At 48.9% G+C, this 26,699-nt stretch overlaps 1 pseudogene; it reads right to left on the bottom strand.

The window, feature by feature from the left end:
- LOC142450602 (PI-PLC X domain-containing protein 1-like) lies at positions 1–26,061 on the bottom strand (annotated as a pseudogene).
- Positions 26,062–26,699: the final 638 nt, after the last annotated feature.

Below are 26,699 nucleotides of genomic sequence, written 5' to 3'. Positions count from 1 at the left end.
TCAGCAGGCCAGGAGCTTGTTGTTGAGCTGTGTGATGTCACTGACAAAACTGATGACCCCGATGAAGTCACCCGCGATGATGTGGGTACAGTGGGTTTTGGGCCCTGGGCACTGCTCAAGGACTCAGAAGCCCAGGTCGGGCAGCATCATGGTCTCCAGGGACTGGGAGGGATGCACCAACACGTAGCCCAGGTTCTCAATCAGGTTGATGCCAGCCACACACAGCCTATCTGGAACAGTGCAGAGGGTGGGGGTGGGGGCGGGGGCGGGGGCAGACGGCTCATATCCCACACCTCCATCCCTGCTTCTGCACCCCCCAACCCAGTCCACATCTGCGGGGGGTGGGGTGGGGGAGGAGGCAGTTTTGAACATAGGCTGCAGGATCCTCAGGCTCAGCTGGAACTAACTTGGTTTTCATAAGCAGGATCCGTGGCAATGAGATGATTAAGCACCAGCTAGAAGGTCAGAGGTTCAAACCCACCCTCAGCATCTCATGGGAGAATGAGCTGGTCCTCTGCTCTTGAGCAGATCAGAGCAAAATCCCTCGGGCATTGAGTGGATGCCGACAGACAGTGACCTTGCAGGACAGGGCAGAGTTTCCCTGTGGGTTTCCCAGGCTGTCAGTCTTTACAGGAGCAGAGGGTCTGGCTCCCAAGGAGCTAATGGATAGGTAGATACATAGATGATATATAAACCCACCGACAGATGTTGACTCACAGGGAGCAGACAGCCTGGTCTTTTTCCTTGGAGAGCGGCTGGTGGGTTTGAACTGCTGACCTTTGGGTGAGCAGCCCAAGGAGTAACCCGCTGTGCACATGACATGAAGTTCTCCCTTACAGCAAATAGTTCTGTTGGATTAAATACATTCACTACCCAGCAACATCACCACCTTTACCTTGTCCCCACATGATCAGTGTTCTTTTTCCCTGGCCCACCTGCGCATACATACACACACCCCTGGACCTACCTGGGTGGCTGCCACTCTTAATGGTATCTAGGTATTGGATGAATTCCCTGCTCTGGCTGGTCACAGCCCTGGGTGTCTGCTCACTGAGTCTGGGTCATCGTAGGACATCACCACCTGGCTGCCACAGGCCCACAGCTGTCACAGAGTGGGTACCTCCTGGGGGCAGAGGTAGGAAGGGGAAGCTGGAGGCTGCCTGCTGACACTGCCCACTGTGCCAGGGCCAGACAATGACCACCTCTCTCCAGAGGTGGACTCACTCTGAGGGGACCCCATCATGCAGGCGGGAGGGGGTGTGTGTCATCAGAACCAGCACAAATCACACGTTAAAGGTCACAAATGGCCCTCAGTTCTCAGTCCCCAACCTCTCCGACCCCCTGACCAGTAAACGCACTCCCTCATCTAAGAACTGTTCGGTGACCACTGATGGTACTAACAGCTAGCATGTTACTGGCCAGAGGGCTGGACATTCATGTGCCCCCATGTGTGCATTGAAAAAAAAAAAAGGCTGGCAACTTCAGACACTGAGCCAATGGAAACCCTGTTGCATGCAGTTCCGCACTGATGCACATGGGAGTGCTGTTGGGAGCTGGAGCAGGCACCCAGCTGCCATGGCTGCCTGGTGGAGTGGTGCTCGCTATTGGCTGCTTATCTTGAGGTCAGCAATTCAAAACCACCAGCTGTGCTGTCTGCTGTAAAGACTGACAGCCTCGGAAACCCACTCTAGAGTGGGCGGCTCTACTCTTTGCCATCCTGTAGGATTGCTGCAAGTCAATTGATTTGACAGCAGGAAGGCTTTAATGCGCCTTCGAAGTGAGAACAGCAAGTCTTGGTCTCCTGGCTTTTGGATATGTCGTCAGGAGAGACTGGTTGCTGGAGAAAGATGGTGTGCTTGGTCAAGAAGAGGGGGCAGCGACACAGAGGAAGGCCCTGGATGAGATGGTCCGACACAGTGGCTGTAGCTGTGGGCTCAGGCACACAGGGATGAGGAGGGGTGTTCTCCTGGTGGACTTCAGGCTGCCATGACCCAAGTTCACTCGAAGCTGAGTCCACCCTGAGCCACCTCATAAGAAAGGCTTGGCTGCTGCTTTAAACTTGTCCAAGCCCTTTCATGGGCACTGCGGGTGGGGACCGCTCTTTCCCTGGCCGGGATGGGGTCAGGGCAATGTCTCGACAGAAGGGGGCCTGCAGACACACAATCCTTATAGGGCTGTGGGGTGCAGCAGATACTCCCTGCACCCCCCAGGAGTTAACATCAGGCAGCTTCACTACAGAAAATGGGGCTTCCAGACATGAAGCCCAGCCTGTCCTGTGGCCACCGTGGGCTTTCCTGGAACAGGCCTGTCTCCAAACTTGTGGAGGATGAAACATGGTGAGCAGCTTAGCTTTCAGACAAGGAGTTGTGTGCTGAAGACCTTGTACTACCAGGGCCCACAGGGAAGGCACAGCTCCAGGGTCTAGTTCCCTCCACTCTTCGTCTTTGGGTGTCACACCTGGATCCTTGTCCCCACCAGGCCTGGGGCAGGTGGTGGCCCCCTGCTGCCCATGCGGGACCCTCATGGACCCGCCCTCCAAGGGGTACACCTGACAACACCCCCCCCCCCCCCCCCCCCCCCCGCGGGCTGAGCATGATTCCAAAGATTTTCTTGACGCAGGAAACCAGGTATTCATGCAGGTTCTCCAAGGTCCTGTACACCAGGATGACTACCTCAGGTGGCTGGCTCTCCTTGTCCAGTTAACACCTGCATGTGAAGCCAGCTCTCAGGCCAGTGGCTGCTGCTCGCCAGTGGGGATGGCCAGGACTGCAGACCCCTCATGGGGGTGGTGGGGGTGGTGGGGGTGGCGGGGGTGGCGGGGGTGGCGGGGGTGGCGGGGGGGCGGGGGCCGATGACTCGCTCCACCTGGGAGCCCTTGGACTGTGGGCCCTGCTGTCACATCCCACAGGATCTCAGGGATTCACTCTAGGGTGATGCCAGTCACAGCTACCACAGACACTGAACACATCCCTTTCCACACGGGGCTCAGGGCCTCCCTGTAGGGTCCCCAGCACTGAGAGGTACCCCAGCTGTCATGACTTAAGGGGGTGGTAGAATCTAAGGGCTCATGGATCCTGAGAAGGACATTGCCGCATTGGGCAGGCTGCCCCTGACCACATGGTAGGGTGCATGCACACAACCACTGACATCGCGTGTCTCTGAGGCTGTCAGCTTTTACCAGAGCAGACTGCCTGTCTTTCTCCCTCAGGGCAGTGGGGGGGTTTCAAGCTGCTGACCTTACAGTGCACAACCCAATGCCTCACCCACTGCACCAGAGAGGCTCCTCTCCAGGACCCTCTACCTGGCCCCTGTTCTCGTAACCCCACTGTACCATGTAGGCCAGGTGGAGAGGGTGTGGGGTCCTATACAGAGCTGCCCTCCCCGAGCCCAGGGAAGCCAGGTGACCCCAAGCGGGTGGCTAGAGCTGGAAAATGGACCACTTGAGCACCACAGGCTGGATAATGCAGGGAGCACCTAGCTGAGGAGCTGCAGGGCCTTGGGTTGGTCGAGAGGGATGGGGAACTTCCTGCTCAGGCATCTGGTCATGGTGTCATAACTGCACAGGTGACACTGCATTCGAGACCACCCTGTAATGTTCCCTTCAAGGAGCACATGAGGGACTGGGGGAGGGGTTTCCCTTGTAGGGGGTAGAGGCAGGGCTAGGTGCTGGTCTGGGTTCTGTGAGCGGGACCTTACTGGAAACGGGCCCTTTACAGATGTCAATTAGCATGTCACTGGAACATGAGTGACATCCTTATAACAGAGGTGCAGACAGGGTGGAGAGATGTGGCCACAAGTCAAGGGGTGCCTGAGGCCCCCAGGAGCTGGGAGACACCACGAGGAAGTGCCCTCCCCTGGACCGCTGACTGGTGTCTTTGCAGATGTGATTTACTCAGCATGAGGTCACAGTAGGGGTGGTCCTGGTCCTCACCCTACAGGAGTGGTGTCATTACAACACGTGGAGGCAGAGGCTGCCCCCTACCCACCAGTCTGAAGACAGCAAGAAGGAATGTGTGCCCATGCGTGCCCATGCTCACCTGGGATGGAGATGGTGTGGGGATACATCCGACTGGGGGCCAGAGACAGTGATGTCACCTAGATACAATGCAGCTTTCCAAAATGGTCAGAAAATAAATGTGACAGGCCTAGTGCAATGTGCCTTCCAGAAATGTATTAGTAATGCTATGGATGGCAGTGAAGACTGCGCTTTGTATGAAAATGACAGCAGTGATGGCGATCTCAGTGAGGACAGCGTCTGTGATAACTTCACAGCAGCTGAAGCTCTGCAATGGGATACGGATGATGAGGAATCCAGTTTTGAAGGGTTTTAATGCTTTACACTTTAGCGTGGTTGCTGAGTTCAGAGAATAGTACTCCTAAGGTATTGTTGATACCTTATTGTTCTTGTTGAACCTTTTACCACTTACTGTGCTGGTTTACTAATGTTAAATGACTTGACCTTTTACTTACACTTTTTATTTAAAATAAATATTTAAATACATTACCCTACTGATATCTCAATTTTTAGTAATTTTATCTATTATGGCCTCTGCTAGGACAGGGGAACCATATAAGGACATAATTCAACATCTTTTCATGTGCTTTGCTTATCTTGGCATACCCAGAGCTCTTAAAACAGGTAATGTTCCTGCTTACACTGGCAAAGCAGTTAAGATTTTTTGTTCTAATTTTGACATTAAACATAATACAGGGATCCCCTATAATCCTCAAGGGCAAGCTACTGTGGAAAGAGCTCATCAAACTTTAAAAACTCAAATTGTGAAATTAATGGCTGGGGAATTCAAACATATTTCTCCTCATCATTGCTAAACCATGCCCTTTTTAAGTTAAATTCTTTGAACTCTGATGAGAAAGGGCAAACTCCTATTTTAAGACATTAGGAAAAAGAAAAAAACTGCAAAGCCCTGGGTCAAATGGAAAGACCCACTTACAGGTTAATGGAAAGGACCTGACCTTTTAATAACAGCGGGTCGAGAGTATGCTTGTATATTTCCACAGGATGCAGACTCCCCCCTCCCCAATTTGGGTTCCAGACCATCTCATCAGCCCAGCGAAGCAAAAAGAGGAAGGCACCCGCCTCCCTCCCTCGCTTGTCTGTGGTGCTGGGTAACTTTCAGTCGGTAATCAGAGCACCTGTGGAATATAGAATTTACGGAGTCGCTTCAAAAAGATGACAGGAAAAGCAAAGAAAATGCACAAGAGCCGCACACAGGCTTTGATGTTTTTGCTTCTGGTGAGTGACTGAACTGTTGGTGGCCGGAAAGAACACTTTGACAGGAGTCCTCTTCAGAGTCTGCGCTGCCTTGTTCTCCCTGCTGCCAGCAAACTGCCCTGGGCCTTGCTCAACTTTCTTGTCTCCCACGAGCCCTCAGCCCTGAATGGCACTGAACCTCTGTGGCTGGTGGAGACGCCTCCTTCTCCACAGCAAGCCTTTCAGTCTGTGTGTTCTCCCAAACAGAATGGTTTCTGGGCCTTGGGGAGACTGTAACCATCTCCCATCGGATGAGAATGGTCGTCTCTTTAGTTTGAAATGCTCGTGTCATTTAGCGTGAATCAATCTTCACTCTTACCCTGGGTTTCTAATTATGAGCCAGTAAGGGAGCATCCAATTTCCCCTCCCAATCCTCCATCTTGATTCCTTGATAGCTTTTATTTAGTCTGGAACTAAGAACCTTGACTTGTCCTCCATTTCACATACCCGTCTATCACTCAATAGTAGCTATTGGCCAACTCATGGACTTCGCAGTGAGGATGGTCCAGGGTATAGCATCACTCTAGCCAAAAGGTCCCTAATCATCATGGAATCACTGGAGTCTACTTCTCAGAACCCCAGGGCCATGGACCATGGTTCACAGTGTTCTCATCATTCATAGGTGTCTTTTGTGCTGTGAGCCGATGGGGATTTCAGCAGTGGTACAGTGATGTTAGACTACTTTATGGGAATATTAAACGTTTGACAGGTTAGTCTCTGGAAGTTAAAAACCTGTTACACATATGATGGTATGCATGTACAACATGCTGCCATTTAGTGACTCCTTACTGTGGCCCAGGCGTTGTATCACATTCATAACACACATTCTCTCATTTAATTTCCACCCCAGCTAAGGAGTCATTTACTATTACTAGCCCCAAATGACTGAGGAAGCTGGGCGTCCATGCGTCAGGTCCTTGCCAAAGGCGGCACTGCCAGACTAGCAGACTCAGGGTCCCCATTCTGAATGCCTCGTCCTCAGAGCTCCTGCACACACTGCCCTTCAGCCCTCGCCTGTGGCAGGGCTGGCGTAGCCACAGCCAGAACACACAGTTCCAGCACCGGAGACGGCCACCCTGGAGGTCATCCTGGTCTGCACACTTCGATCAGCTGGATGAAATCATAAGACAAAATTGTTTAGATCTGCCCCCCAAAAAAATCTTAGTAGAAAGGGCACTAGAAGCCAGCCCGAACATTCATAGCTAAGCATGAAAGACTAATACTCTGCTGCTGACGGATAGCTCCGGACAGAGAGCGCCATCTTTAAAGCCTGAACTAGACCCTAGTTGGGAAAGATATTTATGGTAATTATACAGTTCACAACTCTGATGACACTTATTCTCAGGCAGTCAGTACTAATCAGATGCCTGATAGAAGCCCAGATGCCAACCACTGTGACCAGCAACTCGAATTCTTTTCTATTACAACAGAAATGACAATATTACAGATCAGTTCATAGTCAAAACGGACAAAACACACGAGCAAACAACCCGCCACGAAGGAAAGTGAACACATGGGGAAACACAGCGTGGCAACCCGAGACTCGAAGTCACTGGAGCAGTCTGAGGAGGGCATCCCAGTCAGGGACAGGGGCTTCGGAGGAACAGACTGCACGGAATTACGCACAGCTTTGCAAACAACGCTTACATGGATTCGATGAAAAGGTCGGCAATACTAAAAATCTAATAGATTCTGTAAGCAGAAGGAAGTTAACTGGAATACACCTCGAAAGGAATGAATCAGGAGAAAAGTACATAAATTCATGAAACAAACTTATTTCAAGAACACTTTAGGAAATTTCAGAACAATGAACATACGGTGAATATTTCTAAAAACGTCATCAGGAGGAAAAGTCAAGATACTTACAAAGATGCAAAGTCAAAGGCCAGAAGGCAGTGGGACATTCTCCACACAAGACAACCACTGGGAGGTCGTGGAGTGAAATGGCCCATGCCGAGTACATATTAAATAAGACACTCTAGACCCATGGTTCTCAACCTTCCTCATGCCACGACCCTTCCATACAGTTTCTCATGTGGTGGTGACCCCACAACCATCGCATTATTTTAGTTCCTACTTCATCACTGTCATTTTGCTACTGTTATAAATCGGGACCCCTGTGAAAGGATCGTTAGACCCCCAAAGGGGTCGCGACCCACAGGCTGAGACTGTTGCTCTAGACAAAGGAGAAAATTTAACCACCATTCCGGAAAGCACCCCAAAAGCACTCTACACTAAAAACAGTGGTGGCCAAATTGACAACGATAATAAATTATTTAGTGGGTTGAAAACACAGTACAGCTATCAATAAACTGAAAAGGCAACTTACAGGTGATAACTATGTGGAAGCTGTATGTGTACAGGTTTAATTGCTAAAAATCAATCATCCTAGCCACTCAATAACAAAGTCAAACAATTTATAAAATGGGCAAGGGACTTGAGTAGACTTTGTCCAAAGAAGGGCCCCGGAGTGCAGAGACATTCATTGCTCAGCAAGATCAGGCATGTGGGAGTTTGGACTTCTCTGCAACTAGTTCGGCTGTTCTTTTGGACACGGGGGAGGGGTGCTGGTGAGAATGTGGGGAAGTTGGAGCCCTCTTCTGAAGTGATGTAATCTTAACATACTGCAACCACAGAAACAAAAACAGCCCTTTGAAACTTAGAACAACTGCATGGCTGAGCAATTCCGCTCCTAGGAGTATGCCCCGCAGACTGCCAAGCAGGGATTTTAGTTCCGGCAGTCCTCATCGTGGATTTGAATCCACACAGAGGCGGCGGCGACACATCCGCAGAGAGCAGAGCCACAGTTCCTGCTCTCTCCGCAAACAAAGCCAAAGGGGAGCCCCAGGTCCAATTCCATGGACAAAGAGGACTGCTCCACTGGGACAGAGTCCATGCTCCCACGTATGTACAAGATACATGGCAGTGCATCTTCAAAATATAAAATGTAAGATGAACTGCATGATATGAAGAGCTAAGTCAACCAACCATAATGCTGGTGAGGAATTGGCATATTAAGTAGCTCGACACCAACAGTATATGGGAAGATTTGCCTTAGTGGATACATACCGATCCCAGGACTAGCTACTACAGAATGCAGCTTGTTTAAAAACACACACACACACACACACACACAAAACACAGCGAGTCTCCACAAAATTAAAAGGATGTATTAAGCAGAATACAATGATGCTATAGTGATCAATAATAAAGAGATACGAGTTAGGAGATTCTGAATCACTCTTTTCAAAAATACAGATCAGTACATGATAATAATAGAAAAATGTGAGAAGTCAACAACAATGAAAACTCTTTATGGGGATAGACTGGAGCATACACATAGACATCTGCAGGCACACAAAAAATATCATATGCAAACAGTTAGCAAATAAAAAAGAGTAACCCCCAGACACATGGTAATCATACAGACAAGAAGCTGACAAAATAAAGTGGAATGTGAACGGTACAACAAAAAAGAGGCCTAGACCACGGAAACAATGATGCCTTCTTAAAGGACAAGAATGAGAAACATGTCTCTGACAGTGAGAAGACGGGAGGGGGAGGACCACAAGAGAGCAGGGGAAAGGGAGGGAGAGGGAATCCATGAGGACCATCAAGAATTTAAACAGGGACAAAGTACAACTACAGCAGCAGCTTCTAATCCAGCGGTTTTCTCAACCTGTGGGTCTCAACCAAACGACCCTTTCACAGGGGTCGCTCAATTCAGAACAGTAGCAAAATGACAGTGATGAAGTAGCAACGAAAATAATTTTATGGTTGGGGTCAACACCACATGGGGAACTGTATTAAAGTTCCCGGCATTAGGAAGGTTGAGAACCACTGTTTTAAACCAAAATAGAATGTAATTAACACATGCACTCAAATAAACTTGAAAACTGAGATGGAAATGAACAACTTTCTAAGAAATATCATAGCTAAAGCCATTTCAAAAAGAGAGTATTTCAAATCATTAAAGAAATTAGTAGTTATAAGTCTAGCTACATACACAAAATCCCATCAATCATTGATAACTTTCTAGGTAAGTTTTAGTAAGCATATATGTATAATTCAATCTTATACAAAATATTACAGATAGTAGAAAATGAGGGAAACTATCGAGGCTGATTTGTTACAATGAAGTAACTTTAAGAAGAAAACCAAATGACATTACACGATTTATATTTTCAACATAAATCAAAAGCCCACAGTATAATGAGCAAAACAAATCTAGATACATATGGAGGGGTAGGAGGAGGGAGGGAGGGAGCGAGAAAGAGAGAGAATATGAATATGAGAATCCTACTGCTAACTGCAAGACTGGTGGTTCAAAATCCATAACCACTCCCAAGGAGAAAGATGAGGCTGTCTGCTCCTGTGAAGACTTATTGTCTCAGGAACCGTATAGAGGGTAGCTAAGAGCTGAGGTGGTGGTGGTGGTGGTGGTGGTGGTGTGTGTGTCTCTCTACCTGGTACCATGGAGATTCATCCTGGAAAATAACTATTTTCAAGTTAAATACTGTATTTACTATTATATATATGTTTATTATACATGATCTACTTACTGGTTTTAAAATTTGAAAACGACATCAGTGTAAATCAACAAATTAACAAATTAAAGGAAGGTGATTCTAGTAATGGATGTAGAAAAAATGTTTGATACAGTTCAACATTCATACAAGTTTCAAACAACAGAAGCCGCAACAAGAACTCATAGAGGTTTTCTTTTACCTAAGTGGCTAATTTGAAAAACATACAGCAGATATTATATGTAACATGGAATTACAGAAGGCTTTTCTTTAAACCTGAAAATAGTTGACATTCTCACTACTTCCACTCAACAATATATCAGAAGTCCAGAGCAGTAAAACACACACACATACACACACACACACACACACACACTCACAGTTAAGAATGACAATTAGAAGGTAAACTTTCACTAATGATATTGTTGCCTATGCAAGAAGTCCAAGATAATGTATACACAAGCAATTCAATCTAAAAGATCAGTTAGCAATTTGCTATGTATAAGTTATTCAATGTACATAAATCAGTGATATACTAATAGCAGTTACCAATTAGAAAATGTAATTTTAATAGCTAGCACTTATGATGACAAGAAAGGTATATACTATGTTTTGACCTTTCATAAATAAAATTGTAATACTGTATCAAAGGCATTGAAAAGATGTACATAGAGATACTCAGTTTATGAATGAAAAGGTCCAATATTTACAACAGCAGTTGGCTTCAAATTCATCTATAACAAACATATTGCTTTTAATCAAAATCGTAGAATTCATGCAGGTTTAACAAAAGTATACCAAAATTAATATAAAAAAATTAAAAAGTCAAGAATAGCCACGTAGATTAGAAGGAAACGGGCACTTGCTCTCCTAACTAGCAAATCCTAGTTAAAGTGATGATCCTTAGGACCATTGACACACCACAGGGCGAGCAACAAACCTGCATACAGACCGGAGCTCCGCCCGGCACGGGGGCGTCGTAACCACTCGTAGGAAATGCACAGCTTGGTTAACATACCAACAACACAGGAAAGGATGAAATTAGAACTCCACCTGATGACACGCACGCATCACTTCCAGGGGGATTAGAGTCCTGCACAGGAAAGGCAGTGCTTGAAAGCACTCAGGACATTATAGGAAAATGTCTCTCTCATGACCCCAGTGCTGCTACTCAATTCAGACCAGACCGGAGCATGTACACAGGTCCAGATAAGAAGACACACGGAATCCAGGAACAGGAGTGGGGATAGAGATACCAGAAGGGTAAGGGGAAAGAGAGGAGAGGATGGGAGAAGGTGGTACCAATCACAATGATTGGCACAAAACCATACACCCCCACCAGGGGGAATAACAGAAAACATGGGGGAAGGGAGACAGCAGTTGGTGTGAGATATGAAAATAAAAATAATTTATAATCTATCAAGGGGTCATGAGGGAGGTGGGCGGGGAGGGAAACAAAAGCAGATACCAAGGGCTCAATAGAAAGTAACTGTCCAGAAAAGAATGATGGCAACATACGTATAAACAGGCCTGATGCAATCGGTGTATGGATTGTAAAAAGAGCTGTAAGAGCCCCCAATAAAATGATCGTTTCCTATAAAGGGGAAAAAAAACAAGACACCAAGTCATGAAAGGTAAGAGGGATAAATCAGACTAGATTAAAATAAGAACGCAGAAAACTCTACTCAACAAAATGGAATCTAGAACACAAGGAATATCCAAGGCAAAAATTAGACCCAAATAGCCAACTCAGGAGCCTCACGGGACCAAAGAGGCAAGGAAGTCCAAGCAATCAATAAAACTGTTAAAAAAACATCGGCATCATTAGTCATCAGTGACATGGAGATACCAGGAGACCAACACCGTTTTACCAGATTGGGGAAAACGCAAAGGCCAGTTAGTTTTAAGGATGTGATCTGAGAATTCCTTGAGACAACTTTTAAATGGTCAACCATCCATTTGTGAAAAGATCCACTGGGACTTCTCCAACCAGTAAGCACCTGGACGGAGAAGTCTCCCCCATTCCAGGAGGTGTTCTTATGCAGTTGAATGCGGGCCACCCTGGAAGAATCTCACAGACCCAGCGATGCTTCTTCCCAGCTGACAGGAACACATGTCCACACAACAGGGCAGCCATGCTTTCCGTCTCTCTGCAAGCCAACTGCCAGTGTCCCACTTGCCCGTGGGGGGGGATGTGTGTGTTGGGGGGTGGGGCCTTACTTAGAGCAGTCTTCACAAGCAATGTTCCCGGTGGTCTCCTTGATGGTGCGCTCAGAGACAAACACGGGGTACTCCGTGTTGCAGGGTTCCAGGGTGTGCTTCAACTTCTGTGCTGCAGGGATATGGGGTAGGGGGAGAACGGGATCAAGAACTCAGGAGTGTGCACTCCCGATTGTGAGCCCCGCACAGAGCAGCTGAGGATGGATTGAGGCTCCCACGGCTCTGGGTTTGGTTCTAAGCCCCGCCAGATCCCATGGAATTTTCTAACTGGCAGTTGTAGAAGTCTGCCAGCCTGACTCTCCTACAACCTGTGCTTAGAACCCCACAAGCCAATGCTATTAAAAACTGAGGCGCCTACAGTGCTTCATAACCACAAACAGGTGTTATGTTACTTTGTTGCAGGCATCACCACATTTCATTAGTATTGTTACTGTATTATTTGGCCAAAGGTGTCTTAGCCTGTCTTTCTTTAGTGTTTCTTATGCATAAAAAGGTTTACTGCAGATCATAATAGACATTTGACTGATATTAGGTATGAACCATTCCTAATTGTCTTTGGATTTAAAAACAGACTTAGTAAAAAAAAAAACTCATTTGTAATCTGGGGCAGCTTGTAGTCAAGTCACTGTGCCTGCCAAGCTACGCTCTAACCTATAATTCCTCACGCAGTGGTCTTGGCATTATCAGCTATCATTTATGCAGCAGAAGAATTCTACTTTCTGGGACATCAGTCACCGGGGCTCTGACCTCAGCCTCTCTAGAGCTTAGCAACAATGCACATGTATATCTTAATAAATACATAAAATATAAGCTAGACCACATTATTTAGGGTGAGACAGAGGTCATGATACAATTGCATGGTTTTATTATAGAAGGAAAATAGTAAAATACATAATGCCTTTGAACCACAGCCACAGACCGAATCTTACTACTATGAAGCTCTTTGTCCCATAGTGTACACACCTTGTCAGTTTTCACACAGTCAAAAGCCTGGGGCGTGCTGGCCCAGGAGCTCAAACACTCTGCTGCTAACTCCAAGGTTAGTGGTGCAAACCCACAGTTGTGCTGCAGGAGGCCAAAGAGGAGGTGAGGAGGCAGGCAGTCTGCTTCCATGATGATCACAGACAGCCTTGGGGCCCTACGGGGAGGTTCCTGCCTATCCCTCGGGGTGTGGGGTTGGACTCCCCTGGGTGACTTGCTTTGTGGTTTAGTTCGATGCAGGAACACATAGTAAGTAGGTGGTGGGCAATATCTTTGTGATGAAATGATTGAAATAAATTATACCCAGGAGGCAAGTAACAAATCAAGTTGAGTTGATTCTTTTTAAACTGGGGATAATGAAAATCCATTTTTCAGAGGTTACGGAGCCCTGGCGGGGCCATGGGTGAAGCTCTGTCTGGGTTGGTGACCATGAAGGCCGAGAATTCAAAGCAGAAGCAGTTATTTCCCCAGGAGAAAGATGAGGTTGTCTGCTTCCATGATGATTGACTGTCTCAAACTACAATACAGTGCGATGCAGTGTAACTCAACAACACAGTACAGGACAATACGGGTGTCGGGTCTCGAGGACCCCCAGGAACAGCTCCACTCTGCTGGGTGCAGTCACTAGGAGTTGGACACCATTTCTGGATGGTGGCTTTGGCGAGGGTGGTGGTGCCCGTGAGCGACATGGACCCAGGCATGTCACAGACTTTAGTCCTGGGCCCAGACCTAATGAGCACCACGTGCACCTCAGCTAGGAAACACAAGCAACACCCGGAGCTCTCTACTAACGTCACTAACATTAAAGTGGCGAAGATACTGATCGCGATGAGATAGGACAGCACGGTGGTAAGCAGGAAGGTTCTGAAGTGGGGAAGTTGATAGTACAAATCCCTCATCTGACGCTTTCAGTTAATCCCCAGTATTCTCCCCTGGGAAATAGGAAGGCTGAAGACCACCACAGAATACATAAACATCAACCTTCTAGGACTTAGGGAGCTGAAATGGCATTTTGAATGACAAAATCAGATGGTTTACTGGGCTGGGAATGAAAGATTCAAGAGGAAATGAACTGCATTCACCATCAAAAAGGATATTTCAAGATCTATCTTGAAGTACAGTGCTGTCTGTGCAGGAGAATAATATCTATCCCCATACAAGTAAACGCTGTCAATACAACTATTACTCACACGTATGCACCAGCTACTAAAAGTAACAAAGCAGAAAGTGAAGAAGTCTACCAACATCTTCAGTCTGAAATTGATCAAGCAATCAGGATGCATGGATCAGTACTGGTGATTGGAGCGCAAGCTTTAGAAACAAAGAGGAAGGGACAGTAGTTGGAAAATATGGCCTTGGTGATAGAAATGAAGCTTGGGTTGGTGACAGGATTTTGCAAGAACCAATGACTTGCTCCTAGAAGATATACTTTTAACAATAGATGAGGACTTCTCCAGAGGGAACAGAGAGATGTCCTATTGACCATGTCCGGGGGAAGAGACGATGGGGAAACTCGCTATCAGCAGCCAACTAAGGTGGCCAGGCCCAACCGTGGATCAGTGCAAGGTCAGGCTGAAGGAAACCAAGTCCACAGACCAAACTACGCTCTTGAGAACACTTCAGAACAGACGTGATGCCCTGAACACTAATGAGAGAAGACCTGAGGACTGAGGAGCAGTGGGATGACATATAGACCATCGCACCTCAATAAGTCAAAGGGCACTGCAAAGACCGTCAAGACTGAAGCATAAGCGGAGCAAAGGCAGGATTTACCAAGATTTCCTCTCGCTTGGATCCACAACCCATGTGCAAGGAAACAGCAGTGCAGAGCTCAAAGGACGCACTGCGTTGCACTGAAGACCTGTGCCCTGAGGATCACAAACTGTGCCATTCAGAGCCCGAGAGGGACTATGATCAGAGTTCCAACAACACTGAGATGCTGGTGTGCAGAAGGCTGCGGATGACAGTGGAAGCCCGAGATACATGTGAAATCTACACAGGGAATAAGCCTCCCCTGATGGAGGGACAGGAATAAACTGGGTACCAAGCAGAGTGTTGGAGGGAAGACTATGGTAGATTAAAATGTCAAACCTGACTTGAAGGGTTAAAGCCTTGTCATTTGACCTCCCCTCTGAGACAACTGGGCTTGATTGGGCTCTCAATATTTTCTGGGTTTTTTTCATATTGGAGTTTGTTTTTTATGTTATTTTTTCATGTGGGTAGCCTTTTTGAATATTTTTAAAGCATTTTTCTGTGTTCTGGTATATGAAACCCAGGAATGAAGAATCTCTAGAAACAGTAATTGTAATAAATGTTCCTCGGGGTGGGGGTAAAAGGGTGCTGATAGCAAGGAGTTCAAGAAAGGAAGGACGTGCTTTGAAACTTATTGGGGTAGCAATTGTACAATACTGCTCCTAATAAAATGGTTCGGGGGAGGAGGGCACACCAAACTTTTGTGCAACACCTCTTTAAAGTGTCGAGAAGCAGGGACTCGGGTGCTTTGAGGACTAAGGTGCACCTGACCTGAACAGTGGCCTTTTCAATCACCCCACACATCTGAAATTCGGACATTGAATAAAGAAGGCCAAGGAAGAACTGACGTCCGTCTCTGAATCACAGTGCTGGGAGGGAATACTGAAAGGACACCGTGCCTTCCCTGCTGTCCTTTGTGAAGACACATGAACTTTCATATCAAGCTGTGGCCAGTCACCTCGCATCTACACAGCGTGGCTTCCCACAAAGCCCTTCCTTGGTCTGGAGCGCTGTGGGAAATGCGAGGTCGGTGCCGGCCGTGCCAGTGCATCTATGGGACTTGACGCCAACAACGAAGGCAGCCAGCAAGAGTGTGGGCACTGCTTCAACTCACGGCCGTGCCAGATCCACTGCCTGCCTCTCGGCGAATACAGATGCAGGGGGAGCATGGGGTTCGGCTGGGCTGATTCCTGTTTTACCCTGGAGTGGAAATGGGGGCTGCGACAGCAGACATACTCCTCCTGGAGTGGCTCAGAAGGTCCCTGTCGTGACCACCACATCCATTTGCGCAGGAAGCACTTACAGCCAGGGGACCTCAGGTTGGTTCTGAGTCCGGGGAACCAGATGCAAGCTCTGCTCCATCAGGTTTTCAGTGGCTGTTTTGAGGCCTGTGTTTCTGAGGCACCCCTGGACATACCTGAATCTCCCACATTTGGGCCAGCATCCTGATGTACCAAGGCTGTGCCCCCCATGGTCTCACTCCACGAAGCACCTACTGTGGACCAAATGCCTTTCGTGATCAGTCATCAGCATCAAGCACAAAGCAAGACCTAGCCAGGACCCCCACACTAAAGCTCAGAGAACTGAAGACAATGCTCTGGAGTTGCCTTGTGCTCTGAGTGGCAGTGCCTGCCATGGGCCCCGGGCTGTCCCAGCCCAGCACCTTCCTCACCACTATCAGACCACCTGACCTGACCACAGACAGCTGTTTGGGAGGCCTGGAGCCTTGTGAGGAGAGCACTCAGGGGAGTGTCCACGCAACATTTCTTTCACTTTCCCTTAGCAACGATGACCCAGAGCAGAAGCACTGATGGGGCTCACTGTCATGCTGAGCAGACACTTGAGTAGATTGCTCCTAGCTGAACCGCCCCCCTTCCATCTCAGCAAAGGCACCCCCTTTCACAGGCAGGGGCCAGCCAGCTCCTCTTTCCGTGCAGCTTCCCCCAGATGAAACCTTTGTAATCATCCAGCAGAAATGTGCTCCCACAGTGCCCTCATTAGGGAAATGAAGCAGATAAACAGTGTAATTATGGATTCCATTTTCAGCTAAAACAAAACTCGTGTCCAGCTCAGGGGCTTTCTCTAGCTGGGGCATGGTACACTTAGAAGGAACCTTGCGGGTCAATGGCCTCACATTGGTTCAAACGGCCCCCTTCTGGCACTGGGTCGAGGAGGCCCCCTGCTCTACAAGACCTTCTTCAGAGGGCAACAGCCCACTGAGGGGGCAGGGGGAGAGCCGACTCGCTGGGCGGAGCAGGAGGCGTGGCTGTTCACCATCAGGAGGAAAGGCGAGCTCCACACTCAGCAGAGCGCTACAGACCCGGCTGACGGGTAATTTTGGTCAATCAGTCCGCTTGACTCAGGGACTCCAGGGAGGGCAGGCGGTGTGAACACCTCACCCAGGCAGCTGAGGGGACAGGTCTTGGCTGAACACCCATGGCAGGTTCTACCAGTAGGCACACTTCTGTGTGCTCCAGGGATCTGAAGAGCACCCATGAAAAGGGAGCCCTCCTTGATGAGCACCATGAACGTGACAAGGCCTTGCCACAGTCCGTGGGAAGTAGGTCCCTCGGTGTGGCGGTGGAGTGAGCTGTAAAAGCCTTAAAGAAAAGCTTCTGAAGATGGAAAACAGGGAGACAAAACGCCACAGAGTCCTTTTTGGTTGTTTTTGCTACAGTTTTGGCCACCGCTTGCCCAGGTGTGTGGGCGTGTAGGTGCCGGACTACCTCCCAGAGAGGGCGTGTGAAGGCTGCCCTGCCCTTCCCATGGGGCCACCCACACCATGTCTGGTGAGGATTCCGCACCTGGAGTGGGCAGTGAGGATGTCTGCGGTGGATCACTCTGTGGCACAGGCTGTCCTGCAGGCCTGAGCCACTAAATGCCAGCAGCACTGTCCCCTAGTTGTGACCACAGCTATTTGTCTCCAGATAAAGCAAATGTTCACCGGTGTGTGTGGGGGGTGGTGGTGGGGTGGGGGTGTGTACAGGGGGATTTGGGGAGGGGGAAGGAGGTGCAAAATGGCCGGGATGAAGCAAAGGGCACCCCAGCTGGCAACTGATTAACAGAAACTCACTGTCTAAAGGCTGTGTGTGTTCTGGATGGAGCTGTGTCCCCCAAAGCAAGTGTTACCAAATCCTATGTAACCTGTGCCATGAGCCCGCTTGGAGAGTAGGGTTCCTTTATCATAGTAAGGAGGCAGGATTTGTATCAGATGTGGCTTAAAGCAATCTTGTGTAAGGTCCCGAGAACAGATGATAACAAGCAAGCGGATGGATACCACTCCTGGGTACAAAGCTGAGAAGGGACAAGGACATTCCCTGAGAGCCAGCACCCTGGATCTGGACTTCTTGAAAGCCTGCACTGTGAGAAAATAACATGTGCCTGCGCTAGATCACAAAGCTGGGCAGGGGGACAGGGGTGTTTGCCTTGGATCCCCACTGAAGCCCCTTGGCACAGTGAAAAAAGGGAGTTAGGAAAAGTCGAACCATGGGAGATGACCAGCCCACTTTCCTCGGCACCTTGCAGTCCCCTAAGAAACAGCCATATGTTTTGGTGTTTGTTTGCCATGAGAACCACCAGGGGAAACCAAGCACAGGCACCCTCCCCTCTGCCAGTCACGTAATGTGGTCGGCTGTTATGTGCGTTGAAAATGAGGAATTCAGAGTCCACAGAGACCAGGTGCCTTGCGTGGGTCTTTGGAGCCGGCACAAGGCCACGCTGCGCCAAAGCACTTGGCTGCAGCTCCCCGTCCTTTGCTCTCCTCCTGCTTCAATCCTGCAGTCCCCAGTCCTCATGATGAATGGATACAGCTCTGCTGTTTCCAATTAGAAGTCAACCTTCAACTATCTCCACCTGCAGGGCAGAACTCAGCTGACAAGACCTGCGGTCGGAGGGGAAGCTCACCTCTAAGCCAAAAGGACAATCAGAACCAGAAGGCTTATCACATGGGCCAGATTGCTCCTGAAGACCCCTTCGCCCAATGCCCTGACTGCCAAAGGCTCCAAATTCATCGCTCAGGGAGCCTTGGTGTCACAGTGGGTCTCACATTGAGCAGCTGACCACAGAGTTGCAGGTACGAACCCATCAGCTGCTCCTCGGGAGAAAGATGAGGCTGTCTGCTCCTGTCAAGCAGTCTAGCCTTGGAAACCCCGAGAGCCCAGTTCTGCTGGGTCCCGTAGGGTCACTGTGACTTAGGATCTGCTAGTTGGCTGTGGGTTTGGTTTCCCGCGTAGCTGGAAGAAGCAGGTGGACACAGTCAGGTTGGTCTTCCTAGGTACTAGGAGCCCTGGTGGTGCAATGGTTACACCTGAGGCCACGAACTACAAGATCAGCAGTTTGAAACCACCAGCCACTCTTCCCAAGAAAGATGGGGCTCTCTACTCCCGTAAACAGTCACCGTCTCGGAGACCCACAGGGGCAGCTCTCTCCTATCCTGTAGGGTCGCTGTGAGTCAGAATCAACTCAGTGGCAGTGAGAGTTTTGTGATTCCTTCATAAATATTCTCACTTTCCCTCAGTCCCGTCTTGTTAAGCGGCTTCCCTGTGACAGTCCGCCCACATCACCCATGTAGTGAGGACCCCCTTACCTCCCAGGACTCAAAGCCTGGTGTGGAGGCTCCCACTTCCACGGGGTCCAGTGCTGCCGCGTCTGAGAGCTGATGTTCCGAACGCTCGGTTTGTGGAGAGCCGCAGGTAAGGGCGGAGGAGCCAGAAATCCATCTGCGTCTCCACTAGATTCCGGTTCCCTTTAAGTTCTGACCGTTGACCTCTCACAGCCACGGAGTTAATTCTAACAAGCAATGTAAAAACACTTCGCTCTCAGGTGCAGAGAGTTTGCTGTGCCACACGTGGCCAGCCACTCAGGGGCAGCCTCGCCCTCAGGAACGTGCCTGGTGTGCCCCTGATGGGAACTGGGGCACTAAGAGTCATACTCCTCAGATCAGGGTAAGGGGGAGGGGGCTGGCCCAATTATGTAAACTTTTCTAATCTGAAACAGTGAATCTCTCCCAAATCTCAGACCTTCCTTCTGTAGTCCTGCCTGTGACAGGGAAGGGGCAGCCAGCACCTGGGGACTTGCCGGCGTTTGTCCTTGATGAGACTGGGGATGACACGATTTCAGTGAAGTATGCTAACTGAACAGTCAGCAGTTCGGACGCACTACCTGCTCTTAGGGAGAAAGACGAGAGTTTCTGCTCCTGTTTAGATTTAGAACCTCGGAAACCCGCAGGGCAGTTCTCGCTATTCTATAAGGTCGCTATTAATTAGGTGGTGTTTCCTCCTCAATGGCAGCACGTTTGAGTGCCACATAGCCTTGAGCCACAGTCTACCTGCCTTAGGTGGAGGGTCCTGAACCAACCATGTGCCATCCAACTGCATGGGTTTACTGTCCCCGTGCAGCCCCTTCCCTGCAAGCTTCCTCCTGCCCACAGCTGCAGTGTTTTCATCTGCCACCATCATGACTGACGGACAGGTTTCTCCATGTCCTATTTAGCCGAGTTTCTGGGAATCTTGGCCACCATTTGGGCCTTGTGCTGACTGTCTCCCTCGTCTGTATAATTTGTCTCTGTCCTGCTTAAGACTTAATAAGTGTGTCTCCATAAGTTCTTTTTGAATGTGGGGTCCCTTTTATCCCCTACAACAGGTGTATAATTTTTCACCCCCAATTTAAAAATTGGGGGAAAGCTAGTAAAATAAATAGACAGCAGTCAGTACCCTATAGACCAACTCTCAGGTTTCCTACATCTTGAGCATTGCATATTTTCAAACAAAAGTTCTGCCACTGTGGGGGTGGGGGGGTCTTCTGAGGACAGGAAAGTCTTGTCTCCCTATGTCCCCAGTTTGGTCTCTGCTCACTGGACACCTTTCGCCACATTGACTACGGACTGTACTTAGTTCCACGTCCTGCCCCTCCCCCCATGATATTGTCCTGTCTTGGCACAACACACTCCATTTTGAGTCCTGCAATTCTATCTTAGCTCTCAAGACTGACCCCTAACCGACCTCCCCTCCCCTGCTCAACCCCAAATTCCTGGAACCAGCTCATCCCAAAGCCAGAATGTTTTCTGAAGATAAGGTCACTCCACCTGTCCCTGACATATAAACGACCTTCTCCCTTCTGAAGCACCTTTGTGCGCAGATCCCCCCCAAGCTATGATCCTCCCCAGCTGTGCCTGCCAGCAGTGGGCATAAAAAAGCCACCAGGATTTTTTCCCAGTGCGGTTTCAATAGCTCAATACTCTTGAGTTGCTGAACCCGCCCGCAAGCTTCTCAATAAAGCCTGCTTCTAAAACTCCACTAATTGGGTCTTTGATTCTGTTTTCACGTCCAAATAAACCTTATAGATATCTCTGTGGCATATGCAGTGTTGCATCTCGTTTTTCTTGTTACATGATACTTCCATGAGTCCTTTTCCATTTTATTAAAAGGTTGCTGCCGTGTCTTTCTCCCAAGGACAGGCTGGGGGTACAAACTACAGATCATGGAGCTAGTAACTGGGTTACCAGGCTTGCTTCTCTGAATAGAGAAAAATGGACGGATTTGTCAAAGCCACACATCTGTGACTGTAATGGCCATGCCTGACCTAGGGAGAACTGCTGAGGTCTATAGTTAGCACAGACAAGCACCTGGTGTGCACCACATCACCGATGAGCTGCTGGCTCTTCACACTTCGTTCTAGGACACATTCTTTTGACACATGCAGATTTTCTCAATGACAATGACAGGAACAGTTGCCATTGACCTCCTACCACTGACTTTTATCCAGTTAATGAGATGGATACAAATCCAGATTTATTTTCTCCCAAGCCTTCGAAGCTCGAAATTATTTGTGTGGTATACCTAACTCTACAGATACACGTCAATTTGACGTGAACATAAAATGAACATTAATCTCAGTAAATTTGTTTCACTCATGAGAACATTACTTCAATAATAACTATGTGCAGTCAAAAAGTTCTTGTAGAGAAAACATCAAATGCAAAGACAAACAATGCAGTGGAAACTGTCATACTGACCCACCCAGGGGACATTAGGATGTGTGGAACATAATACCTCAAATGCCATATAATGCTACACAGTAGAAATTGTATATAGAGATAGAACGTCACATCGTTTCCTTTATAAGTTAATGGTATAATTATGTTGTCTTTAAGTTTTTTTAAAAAAGAAAATGTATGGTTTCATTCATGTGTCAACTGGAAACATGTCCTTTGAGATAGATAGTTCTATAAGAAATATCGATAAACCCAGCATTAAAAGAGCCACTACCTTCAGTCAGTCCTAACTCGTAGTGGCTCTACATAGGGTTTCTAAGATGAATCTTTACTGGCGCGAAGAGCCTCCGTTTTCTCCCGAGTGCTGGCTGGTGTGTTTGAATGGCTGACCTCCTGGCTAATGCGCAGGGCCTCACCATGGCTAAGACGCAGCTGTGCCATCAAGGAATTCCAGAGTCATTAGCAACAGAGAGAGGCAGGGACCGTTGGGAAGAGCAACAGTTCAGTGTGTGTGCTGTCTGGGACAGATGCAGAAAGATCCTTAGGGAGAGAAAAGCTCAAAAGTTCACTTCCGTGGAGTCAGCGAGTACGTAAAACTTAAGGAAAATGAATGGCTGTTACTGGGTCTTGTTCCAAGATCAACAATAGAATGGGAATCACTGAAAAGCAACAATAGGAAATAAAACGTGTTTGCCAGCAGGCAGGGGGGAAAAATCCAGAACCCTTATAGTGGTCCCATGGCTAAGGTGCTCGCTGCTAACTCAAGTTCAACTGTCAGAACCCATGAGTCACTCCCTGGGGGAAAGACATGGCTGTCCACTTCCACACAGACTCACAGTCTCAGAAAACCCATAGGTGGGCAGCTCTGCCCTGTGCCACAAGGTCCACAAGGCCACTCTGGGTCGGAACTGACTTGATGGCAATGGGTTTAGGGTTTGGGTTACTGTTGTTTTTGTTTTTTATTTACCGTGGAAAATAGCTTGGTGGTTTTGCTACATGTTAAATGTACAACTACCGCACCGCCTGAGCCATTCCAAATGCAGAGGCACCTCAGACCTGTGTCCGCCGTGCTGACTGCGCCATCCCTGACAGTCCAGAGGTGGAGTGATGGTCTTGTCCCCACGAGCAGACTGGCTCCATGTGGCAGATGTACACCACATGCAGACTAGAACATTATTCGGTTATAAAGAACAGAGGAATTCAAATTCATGCAACACCGTGGGTGAACCTCGGACACATGATGCTAGCCGAACGGAGCCAGACACCAAAGACTGGACGTTGTATGGTCCAACTGATGTGGAGTGTCCAGAATAGGGCAATCTACAGGGGCGGACAGAAGATGAGTGGTGACCAGGAGCTGGGGAGTGACTGTTAAGTGGGCACAGAGGCTCTGTTGGAAGTGACTAAAAACAAACACACTTGGAACCAAATAGTGTATGTCTGCACAGCAGAGCCATTGTTCAAAGGACTTCGCTGAACTGTACTGTTAAATGGTTTGAAGGACAGACTTTACATACGTGCATGCACACGGTAAGTACTCATGGCAGTCGTAGGCTCTGACTCTAGTGAGCCTGTCGGACAGAGAGGGCTCCCGAGTCTGCGTGCCTTTATGGGAGCAGGCGGCTCCAGGGTCCTTCTGGTGGAGTGGTGGTGGGGTTTGAGATGCAGATCTTGTGGTTAGCAGCCCGGCGCTGCACCCGCAGCACCATCACGGCTCCTGGTCCTCAGTTTGTCACATGATTTGTGGCACTGCTAAATGCACACACAGGTAACCTAGGACTTGCTCCTTATTGACTATGAAGAAACTCGGCCCAAAGGAAATCAGTTAACGTGCCGACTTCGAAGCCAGGGTCTCTGCCCACAGAGCTCCAACTCTTCCCCTCCGTCCCCGAGCGCGGTGATGGGTGTTCAGCAGGGCCAGCACTACAGCCAGATGTGGGCTTTGTGCAGGCATCAGTAGAAACACGAACAAGGGAGCTACCCACTCCTTCAGCATGTGTCTGCCTCCCTGAAATGTCAGCATGGCCTGCAGGCATTCTGGAGAAGTGACCTGTGTGGTGCAGGAACTCAAAGCCTTCCTTAAGAAAGAGGGCAAAGTTGACATTCAACCAGGGCTGGACGACGCCTGTGGAATTCATGTGATATGGGTGGCCCTGTCTACAGCACAAAGCATGACTTCCCGCCGGCGGGGCTGAGAAACCATCACTCCGTCCTGGGGAGCTTTGAGTGCACGCACTCCGATGACGAGCTCCCAGGGGACCCAGAGCCTGTCGCTCCCAGGGCAGACGTGGAAGCCAGCCGCTGCTTACCTCCAGCTGTCATAGCTGAGTGCCACCAACCGCAGAGGTTAAATTCCACCAGGAACCTAAACAGACAAAGGAGAGGCCCAGTGATTCACAGGGGCCACACCGGCAGAGCGGACACACTGTGTTTCATAGCGTTGCCCCCTCACTTCAAAGAACCTTGGCACAAGCAGGCAGCCACACCAAAGTGGCACCCTTGCTCCTGGGCTGTCCCCAGCCTCGCACGTGTGGGAAAGGCTGTTCGATCACCCAGAGTCAGCCAAACCCTACACGCAGGTTGCCCTTGACCGGAGGACTCTTGGTTGAGGACCCCACTCGACCGGCCACAAGTTTTCTAATTGTGTTACTTGTTACCGTGTACTTTAATTCTTCGTTTCAAAAGGAGCCCATTTCCAGAGTCGCTTCTAACCTTGGCTCAGAGACCCTGAGGGAGCATCCCCTGCCCCAAGACTCTGGTCTGAAGCAATAATAAAGCAAAACAATCCACCAGATTCAGAATTTCTACTGTGACCCTGACTTGTTTAAGCTTAATGTGTCTGTGTGCAAGGCAGGGGGCAGGGGGTGGGAGGGGGTGCCCCACCTCTCTATGAAATGATGCTACCAAGATGAAACTTTAAGAAAAACCTGAATTTCTCCATTGTCAGTGAGGAATGGGACCGTGGTGTAAATCCTCTTGCATATGAATAGAGGCATCAAAACTCCATGATTTCTTTTTCCTCGGCTGGAGGCTCCTCTCCCCAGCAGCCCATTCATCAAGACCCACCATTGTCTCTGACCACATTTTCTGCAGACCTTTGTCCTCATTTGAACTGATAAGCATTGTCAGATTCATACATGGCTTGAAGCCACAAAGAACACCATGCTTGTCCTGCCTTGGGCCCACAAAGCAGGGGCTGGGGACTCCGAATGAGCTTTTGGGGCCACGACACAACCTGGTTTACACGGCTGTCAGTGGAAGCCTCCTCCTGGTGACACACTGTTTCTGTCATGTGTCTTACATCTCGTCTGCATGTCTCCTTTTGGACCATCTAGAGTCTGAGCTAAATGACAGATGCAACCAGCACCGCTCATCCCCCTTCCCCCAAATAGGGCCCTGATTTGACACCAAAAACAACGGAATCACACCTGAGGTGAGCCAGCCCCGACCCCCACCCCACCAAGGGTGCAGGCCCCCTTTCCTGAAAATGCCAGGACAACCGCAGGAGCCCTGTGCAGGGCCAGGCAGCTCACTCCTCTGACCACAGCCCACCCAGGCTGCATGACAAACTGCCAGACGTTCATGTTAAGTGTAACAGTAACAACAATAAATCAATCTGGTTTGTGCGTTGCAAGCTGTTTGTCTACTACCAGTGACATAAAGGGATAGGCAGGACTTTTAGGTAGCTCTAGCGTAGGAATGGAGCATTAAAGCATGCCCAGAGAAACAAGCACGGGAACAAGGAGTCGTGCACTGCACATGCTCAGAGGCTCAGGTTTCCCGCCCGGTAGGCATGGGTGGGCACTAAACCTGGATTGGCCCACCTGGGCCAGGTGAATTCAATTCAGCCAATGGGGTCGATCAGGGTTGTCCACCACGCCTCCCTGTGGAATCCTTGAAAAGGCAGGAGCCTAGAGTCCGGAGAGAGAGAACTTTTGTCTGCGTGAAGCTGAGCAGCCTCTGCCAGGCTGCATGGTCGGGAGGAGTCCCATGGGTGCCGTGTAAACCTGAAACTTCTTTTAACTCTCATAAAACTCACTTGGACCGAGGTACAATTCTATCTACAGCAGGGCAGGGATCCAGACGTCACCATAAACCACCTTCTCAGCCAACAGCTTCCTTGGCCGATGGCTGTTGGTGGCATGGACAACGGCGAGGTAGTAGTCCAGCCTGATGAAGGCTAGGAGGAGGACACTGCTGTAGAGATTGACGGTGTAGATCACGTGGACCGCCTGGCACATGAACTGCCCAAAGTACCAGCCCGCCACGGCATCCACCGCCCAGAAGGGAAGCATGAGCACAAAGAGCAGGTCCACCATGGACAGGTGCAGCAGTCCATCATGCTTCCCCGTTTCTTCTGGTAACCCATGACCAAGATGACCAATCTACAGTCAAGAAAATGATGGTGTAGATGGTGGGCAGAAAGACTCGACTGAACTCAACGTTTCCTTCTCGGAAGCAGGGCTCCTTTGTGGAGTCAGAGCCCACTTCCGCCATGTCGTTGTCTAAAGTGAAGAACTGCAAGAGAAGCAAAGGAAAGGCCATTTACTTCCAAGTTCAGCGGGTAAGTTAAAAAAAAAAACAGTCTCTGGGATTAAATTTTGTTTAATGTGTTTTTTTCCCCTTTCCTAAAACTGGACTCAGCCCAGCCCTCTTTAAGAAAGTCTGCTCCCACTTAAGGATTGGGTAAGGGCACAGTAGCAGCATGGTGATAGGAACACAAAGCCACAGCCTGGAGTCACTGGGACTCAGGCCACCTCCGAGATAGTTCCCCTGGCTTTGCAATCTTCACCGGGCAGACAGCCTCCTCTTTCTTCCAAAGCAGCATGCTAGAACTTTATAACCCCTTTCCCAGTCACTATTATTTCCTTTGGTCAAACCACTTTGAATCTAAACAAAGGATCTAAAATGGGACGCTGAGATTCTGAGGTTTCAAAACCTAGCTCATCTGCCCACC

Source organism: Tenrec ecaudatus, chromosome 6 (genome assembly GCF_050624435.1).
Source record: "Tenrec ecaudatus isolate mTenEca1 chromosome 6, mTenEca1.hap1, whole genome shotgun sequence".
NCBI classification, from domain to species: domain Eukaryota; kingdom Metazoa; phylum Chordata; class Mammalia; order Afrosoricida; family Tenrecidae; genus Tenrec; species Tenrec ecaudatus.
The sequence above is the reverse complement of the archived record's forward strand: the minus strand, read 5'-3'. Positions and strand labels throughout refer to the sequence as shown.